Source organism: Ptiloglossa arizonensis, unplaced genomic scaffold (genome assembly GCF_051014685.1).
Source record: "Ptiloglossa arizonensis isolate GNS036 unplaced genomic scaffold, iyPtiAriz1_principal scaffold0190, whole genome shotgun sequence".
Taxonomy (NCBI): Eukaryota; Metazoa; Arthropoda; class Insecta; order Hymenoptera; family Colletidae; genus Ptiloglossa; species Ptiloglossa arizonensis.
Genome location: NW_027478560.1, coordinates 450001 through 457500, shown reverse-complemented (window position 1 = coordinate 457500; position 7500 = coordinate 450001).

The window sequence follows — 7500 nt, the reverse complement described above, 5'->3', positions numbered from 1 at the left end:
AGGGCCGTATTGCCTCCCGGTCACATCGGTCCGGAACGAAAATTTCGAGCTATCCACACGTTAGGCACACCACCGTGTAGCTGGCATGCTAAAACACGCTGCTGTGTGCTCAAAGTGTACGGTCGTCGTGTCCGTTCTCGAGATAATAGAGAAGAACTGTTCGATACGTGCCGAAAGTTTCAAAGTCCCAGCGGCGTGATGCTTCCCGGTCACATCGGTCCGGAACGAAAATCTCGAGCTATCCACACGTTAGGCACACCACCGTGTAGCTGGCATGCTAAAACACGCTGCTGTGTGCTCAAAGTGTACGGTCGTCGTGTCCGTTCTCGAGATAATAGAGAAGAACTGTTCGATACGTGCCGAAAGTTTCAAAGTCCCAGCGGCGTGTTGCTTCCCGGTCACATCGGTCCGGAACGAAAATTTCGAGCTATCCACACGTTAGGCACACCACCGTGTAGCTGGCATGCTAAAACACGCTGGTGTGTGCTCAAAGTGTACGGTCGTCGTGTCCGTTCTCGAGATAATAGAGAAGAACTGTTCGATACGTGCCGAAAGTTTCAAAGTCCCAGCGGCGTGTTGCTTCCCGGTCACATCGGTCCGGAACGAAAATTTCGAGCTATCCACACGTTAGGCACACCACCGTGTAGCTGGCATGCTAAAACACGCTGCTGTGTGCTCAAAGTGTACGGTCGTCGTGTCCGTTCTCGAGATAATAGAGAAGAACTGTTCGATACGTGCCGAAAGTTTCAAAGTCCCAGCGGCGTGATGCTTCCCGGTCACATCGGTCCGGAACGAAAATTTCGAGCTATCCACACGTTAGGCACACCACCGTGTAGCTGGCATGCTAAAACACGCTGCTGTGTGCTCAAAGTGTACGGTCGTCGTGTCCGTTCTCGAGATAATAGAGAAGAACTGTTCGATACGTGCCGAAAGTTTCAAAGTCCCAGCGGCGTGATGTTTCCCGGTCACATCGGTCCGGAACGAAAATTTCGAGCTATCCACACGTTAGGCACACCACCGTGTAGCTGGCATGCTAAAACACGCTGCTGTGTGCTCAAAGTGTACGGTCGTCGTGTCCGTTCTCGAGATAATAGAGAAGAACTGTTCGATACGTGCCGAAAGTTTCAAAGTCCCAGCGGCGTGATGCTTCCCGGTCACATCGGTCCGGAACGAAAATCTCGAGCTATCCACACGTTAGGCACACCACCGTGTAGCTGGCATGCTAAAACACGCTGCTGTGTGCTCAAAGTGTACGGTCGTCGTGTCCGTTCTCGAGATAATAGAGAAGAACTGTTCGATACGTGCCGAAAGTTTCAAAGTCCCAGCGGCGTTCCCTCAGGGGCTGTAGCTTGTTGCTACAGTACGGGACTGGCAAACCCGAGGTGCCCGATGCCAAACCACACCGTAAGACTCCTGTTGGTCGTCGCAACGACCCACTCCCAATTCCTCTTTTGGCTTTGAGAGTGGTACGTGACGGCAGGAGGGACGGGGGCCTTGGCTTTACCGCCCGGGCCGCGAGGATGGTAACTCTATAAATTGCCCTCCAATCCTAAGCTACGGTGCGCGGTGATGGGATGCGTGGTTGGGGGGGAGGCCCCAATCCCAAGCGGCCAACTCCGGGGTACCTGCCGACCCCCCGGAGTATTTAGGCCTGCCCGGGTATGGCGGCTCTGCCCGGGTCGACTTACTTTCCGACCTACGCGTGGGAAAAAAAAAATGAGTAATATGCCAAAAAAGAAAAAAGGGGGAGGGGGGTCGGAGCGAGTGGCGCGAAGTGTGGCGACGGAGGGGGCACTCGTGCCCCACCGGGCGCCGTTCGAGGAGGGGGACGAGACGGCGTCGGTCTCGTCCCTGGCGTCCGCGACCAGCGCCGCGGGCGTAAAGAGGCGCAGGACGGTGGAGGGGCGGAGGACGGAGGAAGCTCCGTCCACGTCCGCTGCTCCACCGTTGCTCACGGTGAGCGACGGGGAGGAGGACCTCAGGGACGAGGATACGGCCCATGTATCGGCCCGTATTGCCTCGTCCCTGAGGTCTATTGAGAAGGTGGCCACCACCTCGCGGGGGCTGACTACAGCCTCCGCGAGGTCGGTTGGCCAGGCCGCGACGGAGGCGCGGAGGGCTCTCCAGGAGCTGGAACGACGTGTCCCAGCTGCCTTGGAGAGCACGAACGCCCAGCTAAGGCAGCGTGTGGAGGCGCTGCAAGACGAGCTGGCGTGCTCGCGGAGGGAGACGGACGCCCTTAGGAGGCGCCCGCATCCGGGGCCGACGGGCGACTGCACGTGTGGGAGGGGGAAGGCGGGAGCTCCCCCCACACCAGCGACGTCCATGAGGAGCATCGAGCTCCTCATGGACGCCAAGATGGCGGCCATGATGGCCGTCATCCGCGGCGAAATCCGGGCGGCGCTTCGCCCCAAGGGCGGAGCGCCGGCGGGACCGAGGACCGGGCCCGGGAAACAACCGGGGGGCGGGGAACCGCAGGGGGGGACCATCGCGGTTCCGGGCCCTGCGGCAAAGACGAAGGGCAGGGGTGCCGTGGTGGGGGCGACGGCGGGGGCACAAATGCCTCCGCCGCCGCCCCCATCCGGTCCCTTGTGGACCGAAGTGCTGGGCCGAAGGGCGGGAAGGACGGCGAGGAGGGCGGCCCGGGTGCCGCCGCCTCCCCCGCCGGTTGCCCCGAAGAGGGACGGAAAGGCGGGGAGGGCGAAGCCCCGTCTGGGACGCCCCCCTTCAACGGCAGCAGTTATGCTGACCGTCCCGGAGGGGGGGGGCGTCTCCTACGGGGAGGTGATGGCAGCGGCCAAGGAAAATATATCCTTGGCCGCACTCGCCATCGAGTCGGTCCGCCCGAGATGGGCGGTGACGGGGGCGCTCATGCTGCGCGTGAGCGGCCCCGACAACGCAGCCAGGGCGGACCGACTGGCCGAAAAGCTGGGCGAGGCCTTGGCACCCCGGGGTGTCAGGGTCGCCCGGCCCACAAAGAGCGCGGAGCTGCGCGTTTGTGGGCTGGACGACTCGGTCACCCGGGAGGAGGTGGCCAGGGCGCTGGCCCAGGCCGGTGGCTGCTCTGAGGGGGACATCCGGACCGGGGAGGTCCGGCGGTCCTCCTCCGGCCTGGGAGCGGTGTGGGCACGGTGCCCTCTTCCGGCTGCCCGGAAGTTAGAAGCAGTCGGGAGGATCGTGGTGGGGTGGGTGTCGGCGAGGATCGAGGTCCTCGCCCAACGCCCACTCCAGTGCTACCGCTGCCTGGAGACGGGCCATGTCAGGCAGCGGTGCACCTCCGCGGTGGACCGCAGCGGTGCTTGTTACCGCTGCGGTGCCGAAGGCCACCGCGCGAGCCACTGCGCGGCGGCCCCCAAGTGCCCGCTGTGTGCGGACATGGGGAGACCCGCCGCGCACCGAATGGGGGGGAAGCAGTGTACCCCCCCATCCCGACGAGGGCAGAGGAGGGGGGCGCCGGGGCCGCTCCCGGCGCCGGTGAGAGCGGCCCCAGCTGCGAGCGCCGCGGCGCCCGCGGACCTGGCCGCGACCGACGCGACGGCCGCAAGGAAGAGGTCGGAGGCGGCGACGGCGTTGGTGTCCGCGATGGAGGTGGACATCGGCCCCGCCGCCGTCCTCACGGAGGTGCCACCAGGAGGCGGTGAGGAGGCCATCAAATAATGGCTCCCCGCCTCCTCCTGCAGGCCAACCTCAACCACTGCCGTGCAGCGCAGGACCTGATGTGTCAGACGCTGGCGGAGTGGGGGGGTGGTCTGGCAGTCGCCGCCGAGCCGTACCGCGTCCCCGACCATCCGCATTGGATGGGGGATGCGGGCGGCTTGGTGGCGGCTGTGTGGCAGGGCGGTGACGGGTCCCCTCCGTTCTCCTTACTGGAGAACGGGGCGGGATTCGTCGCCGTCCAGTGGGGGGGAGTCGCCGTGGTGGGGTGCTACGTTTCGCCCAACTGCGGCCTTGCTGCCTTCGAGCAGTACCTGGCCGGGGTGGGGGCGTGCCTCACAAGGATTGCGCCCCGGCCGGTGCTGGTCCTGGGGGACTTCAATGCCTGGTCTGTGGCATGGGGGTCCCCCAGGACCAATCGGAGGGGCGAGGCTCTGGGCGACTGGGCGGCGGGCTTTGACCTCCGGTTGATTAACCGGGGGTCGGAGCTGACGTGCGTGCGGCGCGGGGGAGGGTCCATAGTGGATTTGACGTTTGGATCCCCCGGCGCCGCGCGTATGGTGTCCGGGTGGGACGTGGTGGTGGGGGAGGAGACATTATCGGACCACCGGTATATCCGCGTGGTCTTGACCTCCCCCGAGGCCGCCGCGGCCCCGCACCGACGCCTCCGCCCGGGAGCGGGTAGCGCCCCACCACCACCACGCAGATGGGCGCTTCGGCGCCTTGACAAGGACGTCCTGGTGGCAGCCGCTCTGGCCGAAACCTGGCCTCGACGGGAGACCAGGCTGCCCGACCTGGAGGGGGCCGTGGCTCGGCTCGGGAGCGCCATCGCGCGCATTTGCGACGCGGCGATGCCCCGGGCCGGGCCGCGGTCTCCTCGTCGGGCGGTGTACTGGTGGTCGGGCGAAATCGGGGAATTGCGGAAAGCATGCGTCCGGGCCCGACGCCAGTACACCCGCGCGCGTCGTCGGGCCGGACGGAACGGCGACGACGGCGCGCGGGCTAGGGCGGCGGAACTGTACGAGTCCTATCGCGCGGGAAAGAGGGCTCTGCAGGTCGCCATCAAACGGGCCAAGGCCCAGAGCTGGAAGGAGCTCCTCGAGACCCTCGAGCGGGATCCATGGGGGCGCCCATACCGGATAGTTCTGAATAAACTCCGGCCATGGGCGCCCCCGATCACCGAGGGTCTCGACCCCCAGCTCTTGAGGGACGTGGTCGACACGCTCTTCCCGATCGTGGGGGAGAGCGGGCCACGTCCCTCTGCGGACCCGACCACCTGGTCCGCGGAGCTGGGGGTCTCGGCTGGGGAGCTAGCCGCGGCCATCCGAAGACTCGGGGCGAAGGATACTGCCCCGGGTCCTTCGGGAGTGCCCGGCCGAGTCTTGGTCTTGGCCGCGGACGTCCTGGGTGACGGCCTCCGGGAGCTATTCGACCGCTGCCTGGAGGCCGGGCGATTCCCCTCCGCATGGAAGGTGGCCCGAATGGTCCTCCTCCGGAAAGAGGGTAGGCCCGCGGACTCTCCGTCCGCGTACCGGCCGATTTGCCTGCTCGACGATGTGGGCAAGCTCCTGGAAAGAGTCGTGGCGGCCCGCATCGTCGGGCACCTGTCGCGGGGTGGGCCCGGGCTGGCGGAGTGCCAGTTCGGGTTCCGGGAGGGCCGGTCGACGATCGACGCGATTCGACGCGTCCGGTCCCTCTCGGCCTCGGCGGTCTCCCGGGGTGGGGTGGCATTGGCGGTGTCCTTGGACATCGCCAATGCGTTTAACACCCTACCCTGGGAGGCGATTAGGCGGGGGCTTGAGGAACATCGAGTCCCCGCCTACCTTAGGGCAGTCGTCGAGGACTACCTCCGCGACAGGTGGATCGAGTATCCGGGCCGGTGCGGGACGGAGAGGAGAGCGGTGTACTCCGGGGTTCCGCAGGGGTCGGTGTTAGGACCCCTGCTGTGGAACCTCGGGTACGACACCGTCCTGCGGGCCGAAGACCTCCCCGACGGCGTCAGTCTGACGTGCTACGCGGACGACACCTTGTTGTTGGCCGTCGGGGGGGACTGGAGGGGGGCTGTTCGGGCCGCCGAGGACGGTGCCCGGCGCGTCGTCTCCCGGATCAGGGGGATCGGTTTGGAGGTGGCTCTCCACAAAACCGAGGTACTCGGGATGTATAGACCCCGGGGAGAGCCGCCTCCCCCCCTGATCCGGGTGGGTGAGACAGACGTCGAGGTGAGGTCTCAGATGAAATATCTGGGACTTCGCCTCGACAGCCACTGGCGCTTCGAGGGTCATTTCCGGGCCCTGGCCCCGCGGTTGGAGGGGATAGTTGGCGCTTTGGGCCGTATCCTCCCCAACCTGCGGGGCCCGAGTGACCGGGTTCGCCGCCTCTACGCGGGAATGGTCCACTCGGTGGCCCTATACGGGGCCCCCGTTTGGGCGGGCGACCTGGCCGCCTCCCGGCGCAGCAAGGTATTGCTGCGCCGGGTTCAAAGGCGGCTTGCATTGCGGATCGCCCGGGGGTACCGGACCGTTTCGTATGAGGCGGCGAGCGTCCTGTCAGGGCTACCCCCGGCGGACTTGATCGCGGGCGCGCATGCGGCTTTCTACGAGGGCCGCATGCGCGCCCGCGAGGATGGGGTGGTCCTGGCGGGATGCGAGGTGGAGGCCCTCAGGCGCCAGGCCCGGGAGTCCATGCTGCAGCTTTGGCAGCAGCGGCTGGCCGAGCCGTTGTTCGGCCAGAGGACTGTCCGGGCTATCCGGCCGGTCCTGTTTGAGTGGCTGGGTAGGCGCTTCGGCTCACTCACCTACCGGTTGGTGCAGGTGCTGTCCGGGCACGGATGCTTCGGACAGTACCTGTGCCGGATCGGTGTGGAGGAGGCGGCGCGCTGCTGGCACTGTCCAGCGGACGAGGACACGGCGCAACACACCCTCGAGGTGTGTCCGGCCTGGGGGGTGGAGCGCCGTGTCCTCACGGCCGTGATTGGGGCGGACCTATCGCTGCCGGGCGTGGTACAGGCCATGCTCGGCAGCGAGACGAAGTGGCGGGCCGTGTCCTCCTTCTGCGAGGAGGTAATCTCGCAGAAGGAGGCCGCGAGCCGCATTCGCGAGAGCGGGCGTCCGCGAGCGAGGCCCCGTCCGAGGCCGGGGGCGGGTGGGCCTCCGGAAGGGCCGGGGAGGCCACCCTGAGAGCGGCGGGCGGGGGTGCGTAGCCCTTGAGGCTCGTGCCACCGCCCGTCGTGTGAAGGGTGGGAAGAGTAAGGGACGGCGACGCTCTCGAGGGCGGAGAGGCCAGAGCCGCCCTCGGGAGCGTACGGCCGGGTGCGGCCGCGCCGACGGCACGGTCCCAGGGCCGTGCCTCCGGCGCGGCTATGGGGGCCGTGGGCGGTCGCGAGTGTGGGACTCGCGGCCGCCCTCGGGCGGCCCCCGGGAGTGGGACGTCGGAGCAGTGTGGCCCTGCTCCGACGTCGGGCGCCAGAGCGCCGAGGAGAAAACAGGGAAGGGAGGGTGAAGTACCCCCTCCCTTCCCTGGAACGGGAGGACACGGGCGCGAGAGCCCTGCACGGGGGAGCACCTGATGTTATGATGTCTTCGGTCCCAGGTGCTCCCCCTGCATAGTGCGAGGATGGCCACCGTGGTGGGTTTTAGTGGGTAGGTCCCGCGCCCGATGGGTTTCCTCCGGGCGCGGGGAATCCCACACTCCCCCCGCCCCTCCCCAGGCGGCGGGGGGGTCTTTCGAAGATTTCCCCCACGTTAAAAAAAAAAAAAAAAAAAAAAAAAAAAAGTCCCAGCGGCGTGTTGCTTCCCGGTCACATCGGTCCGGAACGAAAATTTCGAGCTATCCACACGTTAGGCACAC